Raw genomic sequence first — 19,857 nt, 5'->3', positions numbered from 1 at the left:
GTCTTGACGCTTTGATGTCTTCCTTGGTCTACCAGTATGTTTGCCTTTAACAGCCTTCCCATGTTGTTTGTATTTGGTCCAGAGTTTAGACACAGCTGACTGTGAACAACCAACATCTTTTGCAACATTGCGTGATGATTTACCCTCTTTTAAGAGTTTGATAATCCTCTCCTTTGTTTCAATTGACATCTCTCGTGTTGGAGCCATGATTCATGTCAGTCCACTTGGTGCAACAGCTCTCCAAGGTGTGATCACTCCTTTTTAGATGCAGACTAATGAGCAGATGTGATTTGATGCAGGTGTTAGTTTTGGGGATGAAAATTTACAGGGTGATTCCATAATTTATTCCTCAGAATTGAGTGAGTCCATATTTTTTCCTCTGCTTGGTCTAAAAAAGTAACCGTTACTGACTGCCACAATCTTTTTCTTGATTTCTTATAGTGTTTCTTAAAGCCAGAAAGTTGCCATTTGAAATTACTTAGTTTTGTGTCATGTCTGTGATCTGCTTTTTTTTTCTACAAAATTAAACAACTGAATGAACATCCTCCAAGGCCGGTGATTCCATAATTTTTGCCAGGGGTTGTATACTGTTGTTAAGTGGCTGTGGGAGTTTGGAGTTGGGCTACTGATCAGGGTTCAGCTCCTGGTGTATGATTCAGGCTACCTGTCTATGTTCTTGGAAAAGACATTTTATCTGCATCCTCCCAGTCCACCCAGCTGTAAATGGGTTCTGGTCTTCACTGGGGAATTAATCTGCAATGGACTGGTGTCCCATCCAGGGGGAGTCATAAACTCCCCTCCGGTTCCGTGGGCAAACAGCTACCTGACGGACCTCAGGGCCTGTGTAGAACTTACTTGTTTTTGTTATACTGTGACACAGATGATGTAAAACTGACAATGTGGTCCTTCATCCCAGGGTGTGTATCAGTCCTTTAAGCTAAAACTGTCCGTGTTTCTCTCTGTAGAGTCTTGGGGTGACTTATGTTACCATTTTACTGTATTTTTGTTGCTCCTGAGACCATTTGCAGGAGTTACTTTCTTGCTGATTTTCTGGAGAAGTGGGCGAGTGTCTTCCCCCTTTTTGTCAGCTGAAGGTACAGAAGGTGTGGAGGGTTGTCAGTGTAGATCCGGAGGACTCCTGCTCTGTGGTACTGGATTCTGCCTGTCAGTCCTGGTCTCCAGGCTCAGGTGGACCTGCTGCAGTCTCACTGGTCTTTGTGGGACTGCAGATGGCCTGGAGTGGACCTCTGTAACATCTGTAACCTCTGCCTCCTGAGACATGCACCTGCTGTGGTTTGTGAGTCTGTGTTGTGGGCTGGGGTGTTTGGCTGGCTTGGTTTTTGTTTTCTGTTTCTCCCACCAGGTGGTATGCATTCAGGACTGAGTGGCTGAGCATTAGGACCTCACCCTGAACACCTGAGGCTTGTTTTCACATGCAGGTCATCAGGACTCACAGCTGTGGTGTATTTTGTCTTGATCAGAGATTGCTGCATTTAAACCTTGAATGCACAGTGTGTGATTGCCAGAGACTCGACCTTGTGAGCAGACGTGTGAGATCGACGTCAGGAGAACAATCTCACCATCACGGACGCAGAGACCGCTCCAGGTTTGACGCCACAGTCTGTGAAGGAGGATTGGGTGAGGTCTCACGCTCTTCATCACACTTCCTGAGGTAATTTGGTTTTGGTGACTTTTATGAAGTAATGACAGTGGATTTGGTGTCCCTCACACCTTGTGTTAGTGAGCTGTCACGTTATGCTAATTGTCTAATCAGCTTCTGCTGCAGTGGAGATTTGAACTGAGTTGTTCCGTGCCTGCAGGGTGAGAAGCTGATGTATAGATTTAAGCCAGGATGTGTTTGCTGATTGCGTGCACCTTTGAGTTGTGTCTCTCTGTGTGGAGTTGGACTCACCTCATGTTTTCTTTCTTCACAGACTTGGTTTGTCGCGGCCACCTGGGGGGTGTCGGCGGGGTCCCTGGGTCCAAACTGCTGTGGCTCCGGATCGTTCTGTTGAGAGCGCGCCGTGTTTCCACCTCACCAGACCGCGGACTTTTTAGTTGTTTAGCACTTCACCCACGGTTATGTTTATTAAATTCTGTTACCTTTTGAACCGTGCTCTGCTTATTTTATGCTGGGTCCTTTCAAACGCTGGGTCGGTGCTTCGACCGCGTCCGAAACATAACAGTCTGTTCTCATCAACTTGACTAGCAAGAATGAAACCCAATTTAAATAAATTTATCCAAATGAGGCTAAAACAGTGTCCATATTACTTAATGATTTCAGTCAACTTCATTTGTGTGTTACTGTTTTTTGTTTGTTTTTTAAATGTTGACTGAATAATTTTCTTTCCCAGTGCAGGAAAACAACACGTTTAATTAAATCCTTTTCAAATATCCAACCAGAATTCTGCTAGAAGCTTGATGATGATGGTGACAAGTATCTGGTCAAAGTCAAAGTCACTAATTGACATTCAACCAGATGCTAAGTGTTCAGTTTGTATCTGTTTAATCCTGCCACCAGGTTAATTTTGGAAAACCCAAAATAAATTCAAACTTGTGCACCACTTTTTTAAGGTGTATGTTGTGCCATCATCTTGGCCCAGAAAAACACCTTTAGCACTGTAAGATTCATGTTGGTGATGTGTAGATCATGTGATCTTAATGTTTATAACCATGATTTGAAAAAAATTAAATATATTACTATGTATCACCCAAGACCTTCAGGTGGACAACACTTAGGTCTTTGGTGCCTCAAGGGGTGGCAACCCTGAACACCATGCTGGACACAGGTGGTCAGGGAAGCCATCGACTGAAGGAGGAGTCCTTCCGGGATATGTTATCTCGGAGGACACTGGAGGCAGTTGCAAGGTACCAACAGGCCCGAAGAGCAGCAGCCTCTGTACTGGGGGAGGCAAAGCAGCAAGTGTGGGAGGAGTTCGGAGCAGCCAGGGAGAACAAGTTTCGGTCGGCACCAAGGTGCTTCTAGTGTACCGTGAGGCACCTCAGGAGGGGAAAACGTGGAACCATCCAAGCTGTCTACAGTAAGAATGGGACTCTGTTGACCTCAGCTGAGGATGTAATCTGGTGCTGGAAGGAACACTTTGAGGAATTCCTGCATCAGATGGGAGCGCCCTCTATAGTAGGGGCAGAGCTGGCAGCTGATGGAGGATTTTCATCAATTTCCCTGATGGAAGTCACTGAGGTAGTCAAACAACTCCACAGTGGCAAGGCCCTGAGGGTTGATGAGATATGTCCAGAAATGCTGAAGAGTCTGGGTGTGGAGGGATTGTCTTGGATGAGACGTCTCTTCAACATTGCGATGAGGTCTGGGACACTGCCTAAGGAATGGCAAACTGGGGTGGTGGTCCCCATATTTAAAAAGGGGGACCAGAGAGTGTGCACCAACTACAGGGGCATCACACTACTCAGCCTTCCTGGTAAAGTCTACTCCAGGGTGCTGGAAAAGAGGGTTCAGCCGATATTCGAACATCTGATTGAAGAGGAACAATACAGGTTCCGTCCTGATCGTGGAACCTGCTCTTCATTCTCACAAGGATCCTGGAGGGTGCCTGGGAGTGTGCTCATCCAGTCTACATGTGTTTTGTGGACATGGAGAAGGCGCATGATCAGGTACCCCGGGAGATACTGTGGGAGGTGCTGCGGGAGTATGGAGTGAGGGGGCCCCTTCTCAGGGCCATCCAATCTCTGTACTTACAAAGTGAGAGCTGTGCTCAGTAGTAAGTCAGACTCGTTTTCGATGGGGGTTGGCCTCCGCCAGGGCTGCGCCTTGTCACCAATCCTGTTTGTGAGATTCATGTACAGGATATCTAGGCGTAGTCGGGGGGAAGAGGGATTTTGGTTTGGTGGGCTCAGGGTCTCATCATTGCTTTTTGGAGATGATGTGATCCTGTTGGCTTCATCGGCCGGTGACCTCCAACACTCACTGAATCGGTTCACAGCCAAGTGTGAAGCAGATGGGATGAGGATTAGTACCTCTAAATCTGAGGCCATGGTTCTCAGCAGGAAACTGATGGATTGCTTACTTCGGGTAGGGAATATGTTCTTGCCCCAAGTGAAGGGGGTTCAAGTACCTCGAGGTCTTGTTCATGACTGAGGGGGCGATGGAGCGTCCCGGTGTACATGGCATGGCTCACGTACACCGGGGACCCGAGCTTCAGAGTGAAGAGGCCACAGGTCGCCAGCGGCAGAAGCGCAGACACTGGAAAAAGTGTGGAGGGCTGCTTGTTAAATTATGCAGCTGCCCGACGAGGATCCTGCTCCCCTCAATCTACCTGGCAAATGTTCAGTCTCTGCCCAGCAAGATGGATGACCTGTTAAGCTGCATCCAGACCCCGCGTGAGGCTTGGGACTGCTCCATGTTCTGCCTGACAGAGACTTGCTTTCACAGTAACATACTGGATTCTACTTTTCAGCCTCCGGGATTTTCTGTCCATCGCTTGGATTGTTCGAAAGACCACATCGGGAAAATGAAAGGAGGAGGTGTGTGTTTCCTTATTAATCATCTTTGGTGCACATGTACAGCTAATCTGGAATGCCTTGTTCTGAAGTGCTGCTCCTTTTATCTTCCTCGAGAGGTTTCAGTGATGTTTTTGTGCATAGTGTACATACATCCACATGCGGACATATCTGTTGCTCTAGATGAACTGAGTGACATTATACTAAAATGTGAGAACTCTAAGGCTGAATCTCAATTTTACCCCTCGGCCCTTCCCCTTATCCCTTCCCCTCAGTTTTGCATGGGCACGAGAGACAGAGGGGTGTCTCAATTCTCTTTTTGGAGTGAGGTGGAGGGGTAAGCGGACGCCTACAAACCCCTTCAAATGGAGTGAATCTGGATGCACACTCCATTTAGAGGGGTCGGAGGAGCTTACCGCTGTCCCCAAAGAAACAAACATGGCGCCGAAAGAGTCGCTCAAATGTAAGTAGCTTTCATTACAATCTACGCTGTTTAGGAAGTTATAACTTGCCAAAAACTTTACAGGCAGTTGGCTATGACAGCAACGTGTATGCTGCTGGATGCATGTTGTGTATATTGTCGTTCTGAAGAATATCGTAATTTCACTCGTGTGCTGAGGCGTTATAATGCATATACACACGAACGCTACGATAAGACACTTTTATATATGTCGAAGAAATCTGCAACGACTTCTATTTCTTTGCATTTACGCAAAAAGGTGAGAAAATAAAAAGAGCAAACAGGCTACTGCAACAAGTTGCGCTTCGTTGCCATGTTGACAAACAGTGAAGACGGCGTTTAAGCGACGCAACATGATGACGTCAAACTCATGAGACGAGCAGTTTTTTTTTTTTCCTGTAAGACAGAGGGGTAAGACATAGGGCTAGAGGCACACCCCTTCACCTTACCCCTTGTTTTAAAGGGGTAGGCATAGGGGTAGGGCCAAGGGGAAGGGGTACAAAAGAGAATTGAGATTGGGCCTAAATTAGATGCGGTGGTTATAGTAGCTGGTGACTTTAACAAGACCAATCTCAAGTCTGTTTTTCCCAACTACTATCAGTATGTGAAACATCCCACCCATGGCACACAAATTTTGGATCACTGTTACAGTAATGTGAAATCCGCATTTTGTTCTACTTTGAGACCAGCAGGTCTGATCATTCCTTGATTCAGCTTCTTCCTACGTACATACAGAGGAGCAGACATGTAAAGCCTATATCACGCAGTGTACAGTGCTTTACTAAAGATGATGAATTAAAATGGTCTCTCTTCCCATCTGAAGATCTGTGACCGTTACTGGATATACGAGGTCTGTTAGAAAAGTATCCGACCTTTTTATTTTTTTCAAAAACCATATGGATTTGAATCACGTGTGATTGCATCAGCCAAGCTTGAACCTTTGTGCACATGCATGAGTTTTTTCACGCCTGTCGGTTGCGTCATTCGCCTGTGAGTAGGCTTTGAGTGAGGTGTGGTCCACCCCTCTCGTCTATTTTTTATTGCGAATAAATGTCTGAACGATTTAGAGCTTTGCTGCATCAATTTTTTTTCAGAAACTGTGAGAGACCTCCAGGTGGACACCGTTCGGAAAATTAATATGGCTTTCAGGGACGATTTTATGGGGATTACACAGATTAAGGAGTGATCCAGACGGTTTAAAGGCCACCCACAACTGCTGAGAGCGCGGCGTGTTACCAGCCCCCATCGACAGGCTGACACCCCGCTGGAACAACCAGATCATTTCCAACGTGAAGGCTTTGTTGATCCGGGACCTCGTCTGACTTTCACAAAAAGGCTGAAGATGTGGACATCGGCACTTTTTCGGTACATTCCACCGTTACAGGAGTTTTTTTCATGGAAAGAAAAGCGGAGGGACGCGCCACAGAGCCGTTCATTACGCGGGACAAAACCACCTCGGTGTTGGTCTCACAGGACGGCTTAAAGGTGGATTTCAGATGGATTCCGGTTGCTTTTCAGTCGTGTGATTATCCGATTGTGATTGTGCATGAGCTGGACCTGCCCCAACATGTCCTGGAAGGCTTCATCACGGCGTTGCTTTGCGCCATGCAGCTCCACCGCGACGCACAGAATTCCTCCGCACGTCTGTCTCAATGTGCCGAAAAAATGCTGATGTCCACTCTTTTCACAATTCCTGTGCTAGTCAGACGACATACCGGACCAAGACAGCGTCCAGTTTAGAAATGAACGGCACATTCCACTGTTACAGGAGTTTTTTTTCATGGAAAAAGGAGCGCGGTGGAGCCGCAGGAATCTTTAGACACCTCATGACTTGACTCTATTATGATTCACAGGGCTGCGGACTAGCAGGAGAGAGCATATCTCACCCGTGTTGGCCTCTCTTCATTGGCTTCCTGTTGGTTCTAGAATAGAATTTAAAATTCTTCTTCTTACTTATAAGGTTTTGAATAATCAGGTCCCATCTTATCTTAGGGACCTCGTAGTACCATATTACCCCAATAGAGCGCTTCGCTCTCAGACTGCAGGCTTACTTGTAGTTCCTAGGGTTTGTAAGAGTAGAATGGGAGGCAGAGCCTTCAGCTTTCAGGCTCCTCTCCTGTGGAACCAGCTCCCAATTCAGATCAGGGAGACAGACACCCTCTCTACTTTTAAGATTAGGCTTAAAACTTTCCTTTTCGCTAAGGCTTATAGTTAGGGCTGGATCAGGTGACCCTGGACCATCCCTTAGTTATGCTGCTTTAGACGTAGACTGTGGGGGGGTTCCCATGATGCACTGTTTCTTTCTCTTTTTGCTCCGTATGCATCACTCTGCATTTAATCATTAGTGATCGATCTCTGCCCCCCTCCACAGCATGTCTTTTTCCTGGTTCTTTCCCTCAGCCCCAACCAGTCTCAGCAGAAGACTGCCCCTCCCTGAGCCTGGTTCTGCTGGAGGTTTCTTCCTGTTAAAAGGGAGTTTTTCCTTCCCACTGTAGCCAAGTGCTTGCTCACAGGGGGTCGTTTTGACCGTTGGGGTTTTTCATAATTGTTGTATGGCCTTGCCTTACAATGTGGAGCGCCTTGGGGCAACTGTTTGTTGTGATTTGGCGCTATATAAAAAAAAAGTTGATTGAAGTTGATTGATTATGTGACAATTATTGATGCTTCTTTTTTCTATACAGGACTTATTTTTCTCACTGGGCAACTACTTAGTACTTTTTAAATCAAAGAATTTATAATGACCAATAATGAATTTATTTCCAATACATTGAACAGTTCAGCCATATTTGCATCTGTGTGGCTCTCATTCACTGATTCCAAATTCTAAAATTCAGGGAGACTGTTGCTCAACCACCACCACCACCAGCCCCCATCCACCTATACCACCTGATAAGACTCATGTTTGGATTATTACCACGCCAGAAAAAAGTGTCAGACTCACATTTGCAGCTTCTTTCAGCCTTTCTGTGCCCCCTACACCGGATGGGCTGCAATAACGCACTTTGTACTTGTGTCAGAAAATAATTAAAACATGAAGGTACACACATGTGCTCCACCACAATCTGCTTCAGAGTGCACATTATAATGAAAAATGGTGGCTGGGACAGTTTTAGGTAATCAGGAGACAATCTGACTTCTTTTTTTTTTTCTTTTTTTTTGCTCTTGATGAAACACCAGAATGAGTCTGCTTTCAGTTGAACCTTAAACATACTGACGGAGTGTGAAGATAAAAGGGGAGGTGTTCTTGGAGCCAAAACATGGAGCCAGAACTTGTCACTAGATGCTTCTTGTGTTGTTCCTGTGTTGTCCAAAAACAGGTGGATTTTCTCTGTTTTCATCACGTGTTCAGCATGGAAGCTGTAGCTGCGCTAGCGTCATTTCCTCCAGGTTTTATGATTAGAGGCTGTAATGAAGCTGATTAGCAAATGTACTGAATTTAAAAAATACATTTTCAGTTCAAAAAATGACTCAAACAAATCCCTCAATCCTGACTAGTCTCCCAGTTCCTGCTGCAGAAAAACATCCCCACAGCATGATGGTGCCTGGTTTCCACCAAACATGACACCAAAGACTTCAATCTTTGTCTCATCAGACCAGAGAATTTTGTTTCTCCTGGTCTGAGAGTCCTTCAGGTGCCTTTTGTGAAACTCCAGGTGGGCTGCCATGTGCCTTTTACTAAGGAGTGGCTTCCATCTGGCCACTCTCCCATACAGGCCTGATTGATGGATTACTGCAGAGATGGTTGTCCTTCTGGAAGGTTCTCCTCTCTCCACAGAGGAATGCTGGAGCTCTGACAGAGTGACCATTGGGTTCTGGGTCACATCCCTGACTAAGGTCCTGGTCCTCGATCGCTCAGTTTACACGGTCGGCCACCTCTAGGAAGAGTCCTGGTGGATCTGAACTTCTTCCATTTACAGATGATAAAGACCACTGTGCTCAATGGGACATTCAAAGCAGCAGAAATGTTTCTGTACCCTTCCCCAGATTTGTGCCTCCAGATAATCCAGTCTTGGAACATAATGGCACAGGCTGTGAATAGGGCAGGGGTGGTGGCCAAGTGGTTATAAGTGCACTTGGTTTCAGTGAGGAAGGTTGCCAGTTCAAACCCCAAGCCACATTTCTCAACGTAATGTGGAGTTGTGGATGTTTTAAATTTTTAATAAGTTTGCAAAAAAAAAAAATTCATATCATCATTATGGGGTACTGTGCGCAGAATTTTGAGGAAAACAATACATTTAAGCCATTTTGGAATAAGGCTGTAACATAGCAAAAAAATGTGGAAAAGTGAAGCACTGTGAATATTTTCCGGATGCTCGGTATGCAGAGACGCACACAGAACTGGACTTTCTGTGTATCTCAAACACAGGGAACAATTCGCAATTTGGAGCAATGCAGACGCTTCTTCTGTGCAGGAACGAATGTAGGAAATATTGTGGCTTTGCTCAGAGATCAGATTAGATTTTTTTTTTTTTTTTTTGATAATTTTGCTGTGCATCAGACAGGAAAACCTCTATTTATTTACTTTATTTCAAAGGGATAATGTACAGTTCAAAATTAAATATCACCATTTGATGCACTGAACCAGATTATACAGCAGCTACAAGATCATTCACATCACCCACAGGCAAAACCCACAACAACAACAGAGACAGGAAAATTAAAAACACAGTGCACAAAATAGACACATACCACTCAAAATGCAGTTATTTGCCTAAAATGTTTCCAAAAGAATGAAATAAACATTTTAAAAATGAACTCTGCAGCCTTATGAAGTTAATGTGAGAGAAATTTATAAAAAAAAACTGAGATAATGTGAAACTTTCAGTTGCAAATTTGAGAAAATATAACTTTTTTTGTTGTTTTTAAAATTGTGATATTATTATCTTCAGCCTGAAGTTAATTGATGACATGGATTACAATCCTTGGTTTGTGTGTTGGTTTCTGCGTTGACCAGGTGATTTGAGGTGTGAATCAGGTCACTCACATGCAGGTTAATGAGTCAAATCAGTGAATTCCTGTCAGATACTCTGTGACCCCAAACAGGTCACAAGCTCACCTACAAACTCACAACAATCAGAAATGCTCAACCAGGCAGGGCAAAGAGGAAACAGTAGTGTGCATAAAAACGTGTGCAGATTGTATATCACACACAGACAAATGTGTAACCTGATCTGCTCACGGTGTGCACTGAGGATCACACCTTTGAAATGCGAAAAATACCAAATATCGTCCATTTAATATATATGCCTTAATAAATGCACAATTAGGGGTGTGTCTCCTTCAGTGTGCAAAATACCAGGACAAAATGTAAATACGTTAATTTAGTGAACATCTCACAGCAGTGATCACTGCTGACAGTCTGTGAGATGTTCAGCAGAATGTCTCACACTTTTAGGGCCGGATCTCTATTAAATTTACATAGACAGCAGTGAGCAGTGAGGGGAGCAGCGAGTGAGTTGTTGTTGGCGGCAGTGTCGGGTCCGCCATCCATATGCCTGCGATTCTCCACAAGCTGTCCTTCCAGCACCTGGTGAGAGAAATCGCTCAGGACTTCAAGACTGACCTCCGCTTTCAGAGCTCTGCTGTGATGCTCTGCAGAAGGCCAGCGAGGCTGACCTGGTCGGCAGCTTGCGGATAAGCAGCTCGGTGGATTTCTGGTAGCAGTGGATCTCTCTCAGAGCCACGGTGCCGTGCCTGTAACGGAGGTGCTTCTTCACACTGCCGGTAGCCGGAACGCTCTTCCGGGCGGCTTTGGATTTGGATTCACGGGCGGTCAACTTTGTTACATTGTCATTAAATTCACTATCCGGTACAACATACGGATCCACTGAACCAACTGCTACACATCGATCACAATAAACAGCTTTATCTCGAGCGTTTAAAGCCTTGTAATAAGCTTTTATTCTCTGTTTTCTTTCACGCACCAGCTGCGTAGTAAATAAATGATGGAGACGGGAGCAGAGTCATTATCTATCAAAGTACCCACGTTTCCTGAAAGCAACATCATGTGAGGACTGATTGCTCTCCTGTCACTCACAATTCCACGCCCTTCTCAATCGAAGCCACACCCTCCCACGCCAGAATAGGGCCAAAATTTTGAAGCTGATAAAATAAGATCTTAAAGTGAAAAAAAAAGATCTGAAGGTGAAAAAAAGAAATATGAATGAAAATAAATTATTTGATAAAAAAAATTACAGAGCTGAATCAAAAATTTATTTAAACTGAAAAATATATATCTTACACTTATTTTTATTTTGATAATACTTTTTAAATGATTATAAAATTCAAGAACAAACATTGAATTTTCAGTTTCAAAATTTATTTTTTCAATCTTTTTTTATTTTCATATTATAAAACTTTAATTTTCAGTTTCAAAATGTACTTTTTCAATCTTTTTTTATTTTCAGATAACAAAACTTTTGGCCTTGATTTAGCTCCATAAGTGAGCACATGTTGTGTCCAGGCAGCATGTGGCAGCAATGGCAGCAATGGGCTTGTGCTACACACCTTGGACCTAATGTGAAACAGCAGACAAACCATTTTCAAGCCACATTCATTTTCAATTTGGGTAATGTTCACTGAATAATACTTTCAGTGAAAATGTGTCTGTCTTATTATGTACATGAATGCAAGTGGCTGATTGTATTTCATTTTTCACTTATGGATATTAACACACATAAAATCCTCATTTCTACACTGCTGTCTGCATCACATTACCACACACTGTCATTTACACACATATTCACAGTAAATCACCCACAAAACATGGCAAATATGACTTTGAATTAATTCTGTGATTTTTACTTGACATCATCACAAAGTCTATTTTTTTGTGAAATTCGCAATAAATTTGACAAGGCTTTAAGGATTTCTGCAGATTGTGCTCCATAAATTATGGGGTTGAGAATTCCCGGGACAATATGAAACAAAATAGCACAGACTTTCCTGTAATAAGAGAACTGTGGGAAGAGATGCAGGACAATGATCATCATTCCACAAATAAACATGATCAGATAGACAGTGAGATGAGTGCTGCAGGTGTTTAACAAACAGCCAACAGACTTAATTGTCTTAATCGAACATTCAACAGAGACACAAAGGTTTGTCTGGATTTGGACAAATGTGGTGTAGTGCAAGGTCTACCATGAAGGTTGAATTTTCAAGGTTTCAAGGTGTCATTCACATCTGCTAATCAAAAGCAGCTGGTCTTCAATTTAGTCATCAACCGCAACCAATATGAAATATCCAAGACATTTGATATTGTTAGTACTGACTCAACTCTCTGCTGTGTGCAGTCGATGTCCAGAACTTTGCCTCCTCCACCCTGCCACCCCTGGTTGGCGTCTGTTGCTGGCCTACGTTGGGCCTCCTCTGCCCCACCTCCTCCTGTTGGTCACTGGAGATGCTGGCCACATGTCTGCCTCCTCCTACTCCTCACTTCCTCCCTTTGGTTCCTGTTTGATGCCCTGGTTGTTGACTTGCACAGTGGCATCCTCTGCCCCACCACCACAGTTCAATTCAGTCAACTTCAATTCAGTTTATTTTTATAGCATTAAATTACAACATAAGTCGCCCCAAAGCCCTTCACAAGGGTAACATCTAACCTTACCAGCTCCCCTGAGCAAGCAAGTAGGTAACAGTGGTGAATAAAAAACTCTCCAACAGTTGGTCCCTGTCCAAGGCTATGTCAGCAGTATTTGACTTTAACACACCCCGACATTGTCAGGAGTGACCAGTTCCAAAACTGTCTTTCATTTGTAAAAATTTATATCTGTGGAATTAATGTTTAACAGCCTCTAGTTTCCTGAGTCTTAATGGTAGAAAATAATCCATAAAAACCAGTAAACAAGGAACGTTTGTGGCCCCTCAGTGACATTTACACACACACTAATGTGTCGCAGGTAAAACTTAATTTGCGACTGTAAAATCCAGCATTAACATCCAGAAAACATGAGACACAAGGGGGTTATTCTCATTCTAATCCAATTCCATTGTTTGCACGGTTTATTTTTCTGTAAATAATTCAGTCGGCGAAGCGTACCGTAGCAACAGTATCTTCATGCCAAACTGGAAGTTCTGGGAACAGACCCACAAATTTCTCCATCTCGTCAGCTGCACTGAGTTAAATTCATGGTAAATTCATCAATCAGTCCAGTTAAATCCATAAAATCCACGCATTTCAACATCGTCGTCACACCGCCAGTTTCTTTTGCTCTCAGCTGACAGCGCCATTACTGACACCTGCATAGTAACGTGGTCAGGGTGCAGAGCAATTCATCAAATGTGAAACGGTTGAATATTTTGCCACTTTCAACGTGATATTTTATGGTCTGAAATCTCACACGACTAACCTATCAGATTTGCGGAACAAATGTAATTGGATGAGAATTGTGCTTTCATGTCAGTGTCTGTGTGTATCTCTGGATTCAGTAACTTGAATCAGGTGACACTTGATGATTCACCCTGGACAAGACAAAAGGACAAAACACCAGGTTACACCACCAAGCAAGGTCACTGCTCGATTCCATCCAGATGGACTGGGATGATGCAGGAGTGCATTTTCCAAGACCACAGATGAGTATCAAACCCAGGGCTACAGTTCCCTTTAAAAATATTGGAACACTTTGTTTTTCACACATTTTAATTTCTTTCTGCCTTTTCAAATACAAAAAATAAATAAATAAAAATAAAAAAATTAAAATAAATAAAAAATGAAAATGATCTTCCTTAAACTCAAGCTGAAAGCAAATCTCTACAACTTGATATAAATTAATTAAAAATACAAAAAGCCAAGATGATGGGTTACTTAAGTAATGGAAGCCTTTAATACCCTTTGGTGCCTGTAAATAATCACTTTTATTGCCAGTTTTATTGAGACAAGTCAGGGTATGGATACATGAACATTTCCAAGTCACTGAATATGTCTTGAACTTTATTTACACCATTTATGTTGAAATACAAACAGTATTGCACTCTGTGGTAAATCTGTGTGGAGTGGACAGTTCTCAAAAACTGAGTGACTGTGCAAGAAGGAGAAGAGTGAGAAAATTCAATTCAATTTTTTTTTTATATAGCGCCAAATCACAACAAACAGTTGCCCCAAGGCGCTTTATATTGTAAGGCAAGGCCATACAATAATGATGTAAAACCCCAACGGTCAAAACGACCCCCTGTGAGCAAGCACTTGGCTACAGTGGGAAGGAAAAACTCCCTTTTAACAGGAAGAAACCTCCAGCAGAACCAGGCTCAGGGAGGGGCAGTCTTCTGCTGGGACTGGTTGGGGCTGAGGGAGAGAACCAGGAAAAAGACATGCTGTGGAGGGGAGCAGAGATCGATCACTAATGATTAAATGCAGAGTGGTGCATACAGAGCAAAAAGAGAAAGAAACAGTGCATCATGGGAACCCCCCAGCAGTCTACGTCTATAGCAGCATAACTAAGGGATGGTTCAGGGTCACCTGATCCAGCCCTAACTATAAGCTTTAGCAAAAAGGAAAGTTTTAAGCCTAATCTTAAAAGTAGAGAGGGTGTCTGTCTCCCTGATCTGAATTGGGAGCTGGTTCCACAGGAGAGGAGCCTGAAAGCTGAAGGCTCTGCCTCCCATTCTACTCTTACAAACCCTAGGAACTACAAGTAAGCCTGCAGTCTGAGAGCGAAGCGCTCTATTGGGGTGATATGGTACTACGAGGTCCCTAAGATAAGATGGGACCTGATTATTCAAAACCTTATAAGTAAGAAGAAGAATTTTAAATTCTATTCTAGAATTAACAGGAAGCCAATGAAGAGAGGCCAATATGGGTGAGATATGCTCTCTCCTTCTAGTCCCCGTCAGCACTCTAGCTGCAGCATTTTGAATTAACTGAAGGCTTTTTAGGGAACTTTTAGGACAACCTGATAATAATGAATTACAATAGTCCAGCCTAGAGGAAATAAATGCATGAATTAGTTTTTCAGCATCACTCTGAGACAAGACCTTTCTGATTTTAGAGATATTGCGTAAATGCAAAAAAGCAGTCCTACATATTTGTTTAATATGCGCTTTGAATGACATATCCTGATCAAAAATGACTCCAAGATTTCTCACAGTATTACTAGAGGTCAGGGTAATGCCATCCACAGTAAGGATCTGGTTAGACACCATGTTTCTAAGATTTGTGGGGCCAAGTACAATAACTTCAGTTTTATCTGAGTTTAAAAGCAGGAAATTAGAGGTCATCCATGTCTTTATGTCTGTAAGACAATCCTGCAGTTTAGCTAATTGGTGTGTGTCGTCTGGCTTCATGGATAGATAAAGCTGGGTATCATCTGCGTAACAATGAAAATTTAAGCAATACCGTCTAATAATACTGCCTAAGGGAAGCATATATAAAGTGAATAAAATTGGTCCTAGCACAGAACCTTGTGGAACTCCATAATTAACTTTAGTCTGTGAAGAAGATTCCCCATTTACATGAACAAATTGTAATCTATTAGACAAATATGATTCAAACCACCGCAGCGCAGTGCCTTTAATACCTATGACATGCTCTAATCTCTGTAATAAAATTTTATGGTCAACAGTATCAAAAGCAGCACTGAGGTCTAACAGAACAAGCACAGAGATGAGTCCACTGTCCGAGGCCATAAGAAGATCATTTGTAACCTTCACTAATGCTGTTTCTGTACTATGAAAAGCCACCAAGACACCCAGATGAAGTGATTTACATTTCATGTTTTACATTTTATTCATCCAGACTGTAGATTTTAATGATTTCTCACTTTTTGAAATCATCTGTTAGGTCAGATATTACTGCTGGTGGGCCAGTTTTGGCCCACAGGTCAGCAGTTACTGACATTGCTGGGGCAAGGCATCACTACTGCTTCACAATAAGACCAGAATTAGACACAAATATAAACGTTCATCACTTCTACAGTCGGCCGTCTACGGACTCATCAGGAGGGGGAATAATTTTATTGTGTGTGTGATGTAGATGGTTTCTGGCGTGATTCAAAGACAGGTTGACTCATCAGGGGAACAGTGGCAGCAGCTGAACAGACAGAGGACAGACTGTCTCTGGAGAAGACGGGGATGGAGTTCCACTGTCAGGTCGGGTCGTGGTTTTTGTCAAAAATATTAATCCTCCACAAGCATTCCAGGATCCAGGTTAGTTAAAACTTCTATTTCACAATATTCACCAATGTGACGTTCTGGCTCCACCGTGTTTGTCTCCCTTAGCCCCGCCCACTTTCTGGCTCCACATCTGTATTTTCTTCCCCCTGCACGTCTTTCTTTTTCTTTCTTTTTCCACTTGGCTGCAGTCCAACCCACAGAAACACTTTCACTCTCCGCACACAGAACGTGCACATGACTCAGACCAGCACCAGCACCTAAAAACAAACACAAAATCTTTTGATTATTTCACTTTTTTCTTATTTACTAATTTCTGTTGTTTTTTTTTTTCATTTTTATTATTATTATTCATCGTGACTGTTAACAGTTATGTTAACTGTTATGTTTTTTTCTAGTTTGGGAGCTCCTGCGACTCATATACTTTTTATGTCAGACTTTATCAGGAATCAAAACACAAAACAAAACTAGAAGCACTCAGAGAGTGCAAACCTCCGCCAAGGCCATAGGATCACTGACGTCACATGGAATACCCTTTGGCAAAGAGACTTATTCCACATCATTTCATGCATCTACCGGCATGTTTCAAATTCAGTAGTTAACCCTCTGGGGTCCGAGGGCATTTTTTGGACAATTCACTCGCCTGGCATGAATGTTTTATTATTGCTGTTAACAGCTCTCCCTGCATCCCACAATCAAGTTTTATGTCTCTTTTTTCAAGAACAACCTGTACTTTCAAAATATATGTGCTATAGTTGTGTTTTACAAGTGTAATAAAGGTTTACAATTAGAAATAAGAAAGGAAAAAGTAAAGCAGAAATTATTTTCCACACACATTTATTCAAAACACACAGCAAACTATAATAAATAAACTAGTAACACATCACTCCTAAAAACAATCTTTGGTGTGTCACGTGAGGTGAATCTGCCCTATGATTGAATTTTGGAAAACCATTTGGCGGTGAACCAATTCCGATTAGACACTCACATTGCTCACATCATCACACAGCTTCTATGAAGAGTACAAAGATGGTGGACGGTGGCTCAAAAGTCCATTGGAGTTAACTTTTCAGCTTTTCAAGTTTCTGTCTCATATCATTAAAAAGTTATTTATAATTTAGTAAAGCTTGGTCTCAGCCATCGTATACGACAACGTCGGCCCCAGAGGGTTAAACCCTTAGATCTTCAGCAAATGTATTTATAAAGAGAAACTTCATTGGAATTGGGGTTGTAAAAATTCTGGTGAAGACTCCAGCCAGCTGGTCTGCGCAGTCCTTTAGCACCCATCCAGAGATGCCATCAAGTCCAGAAACCATTCTCGGGTCGATGGCCTGCAGCGTGCACCTAACCTCAGGCTCCTCCACTGTGAGGGTAGAGCTGCTGTGGATCGTGGGGTGTAGTGAAGCTGCCTCCGGTAGCTCCACCTCAGAGCGGGCAAAGATGAGGTTCAGCTCCTCTGCCAGCATGGTATCACCTTGAGCAGCTCCAGGGTTGGTCCTGTAGTTGGTGAGATGCTGGACACCCTGCCACACCTGCCTGCTGTTCTTGCCATCCAGGTGGTCCTCAATTTTCCACCTGTAGTTCAACTTGGCCTGTTTCATGCCTCTCTTCAGGTCAGCTCAGGCCAAGCTGTAGAGAACCCTGTTGCCAGACCTGAAGGCGGTGTTCCTCTCCCTCAGCAGCCGTTGGACCTCCCTCGTCATCAAGGACATCTGGTTGGGGTAGACCCGGATGTGTTTATCCACTGTGACAATGTCTGCACAGTTCTTAATGTAACACAGAACACTGCCTGCAAACACCTCCAGGTCTGTATGCTTGAAAACATCCCAGTTGGTCCTGTCAAAGCAGTCCTGAAGCTGCTGAGAGACACTCTCCAGCTAGGTCTTTATAGTCTTTGTGGTGGTAAGAGCAGTTTTCCTGAGGGGGGCATATGCAGGGATTAAAAGCACAGACATATGAACAGACTTGCCCAAGTGTGGTAGTGGTCTAGCCCTGCAACATGCTGATGGAACATGGGGAGCACTTGATTCAAGTCCTCATGGTTAAAGGCCCCTGCTATGATGTGCACAGTGTGAGGATATGTGTTCTGATGACTGCTTATGCTGCCATGTAAATACCCGAAAGCCGAGCTAGCATTAACATCTGATGGTATGTAGGCAGCAGTAATCATGACCACAGTGAACTCTCTCCGGAGATAAATTGGCCTGCATTTAACAGTCACATACTCCAGGTCTGGGGAGCAGTAACTGTCTATAGTTACTGTTTTTGTCACTTGTTATTGATGTACACACAGAGCCCCCCTCCTCTGCTCTCACCACAGTCCAATGTCCTGTCATGATGCTGTGCGGTGTATCCTGCTAGCTCGATAACAGTCCAGGGTGGATGAATGAAGCCAGGTCTCTGTGATCAGCAGAATGCACGCATCCTTCAGAGTGTTGCTGGTTGCCATCTGTAGCTTCAGTTCATCCATCATATTAGTGAGGGATCTGGCATTTGTGAGAAAGAGGCTTTGGAGTGGTGGTCTGTGTGGCTGCCTCTGTAGCCTAGGTAGCACACTGGCCCACCACTATTGTGTCGCCCACAGCCTCGCTTCTGCCTTCTCTAACAGAGCTGCCATTGCCTCCTCCCTGCAGGGATGGTAATCTACAGAGAGCCGGTGCGTTTTGCTATAGCCACCGGAATGCTGGTATGAGCGTCAATACTCGGCTGTAACACTCTGCCCATAACAAACTCCTATCTTAAGAAGATTGTGCCGGCTGTAGATGTTGTTCACCCAATAGGATGTGCACAGAACAAAAAACAACACATTCGCAAAAAGCCAAACAAAGCACCAATAGGAAAATCACTGTGTTGCTGCAACTATGTGTGCCGCCATCTGACCCCATCTCAGTACCATCTTGTGATAATGTTTGACTTCAGCTGGTAACTCCTCTGTGTCAGGGTTAGGGTTCGGGTCGGACACACAGGACGAGGGCAAAGGCCAAGATGTTCGTGCAGATGTGAGAAAGACGATCCAGATTTACTCCAGTCAGGAATTGAACCACTTCAAACAGCTGCTCATTCTCTCTGGTCATCACTTGTTTGTGTGTAGAGTCTTGGAGTGACTTATATTGCTATTTTAATGTATTTTTGTTGCTCCTGAGACCATTTGCTGGAGTTACTTTCTTGCTGATTTTCTGGAGAAGTGGGCGACTGTCTTCCCCCCTTTTGTCAGCTGTACTAGCTTTTCTTTGCTGATAACCTTTCAGTTCCAGGAACAGTTATAGAACGTACAGAAGGTGTGGAGGGTTGGCAGTGTAGATCCAGTGGACTCCTGCCCTGTGGTACTGGATCCTGCCCATCGCTCCTGGGCTCAGGTGGACCTGCTGCAGCCTCGCTGGTCTTTGTGGTGCTGCAGATGGCCTGGAGTGGACCTCTGTCACCTCTGTAACCTCTGCCTCCTGGGACATGCACAGTTCTTAATGTAACACAGAACACTGTCTGCAAACACCTCCAGGTCTGTATGCTCGAAAACATCCCAGTTGGTCCTGTCAAAGCAGTCCTGGAGCTGCTGAGAGACACCCTCCGGCCAGGTCTTTATAGTCTTTGTGGTGGTAAGAGCAGTTTTCCTGAGGGGGGCATATGTAGGGATTAAAAGCACAGACATATGATCAGACTGGCCCAAGTGTGGTAGTGGTCTAGCCCTATAACATGCTGATGGAACATGGGGAGCACCTGCTGTGGTTTGTGAGTTTCTTCTCATCAACCTGACGAGCAAGAATGAAACCCAAATTAAAGAAATTTATCCAAATGAAACTAAAACAGTGTCCATATTA

The 19,857-nt window shown here is 43.7% G+C and overlaps 1 long non-coding RNA gene across 1 annotated transcript; it reads left to right on the top strand.

Annotated features, from left to right (window-relative positions):
• Positions 1 to 466: 466 nt before the first annotated feature.
• On the top strand, positions 467 to 19,857 carry LOC117516765. The gene is made up of 3 exons (XR_004562542.1): positions 467 to 1,297; positions 12,567 to 12,569; positions 19,801 to 19,857. It is a non-coding gene; the product is annotated as an uncharacterized LOC117516765 (long non-coding RNA).

Source organism: Thalassophryne amazonica, chromosome 9, assembly GCF_902500255.1.
Source record: "Thalassophryne amazonica chromosome 9, fThaAma1.1, whole genome shotgun sequence".
Lineage (NCBI taxonomy): Eukaryota > Metazoa > Chordata > Actinopteri > Batrachoidiformes > Batrachoididae > Thalassophryne > Thalassophryne amazonica.
The sequence above is the reverse complement of the archived record's forward strand: the minus strand, read 5'-3'. Positions and strand labels throughout refer to the sequence as shown.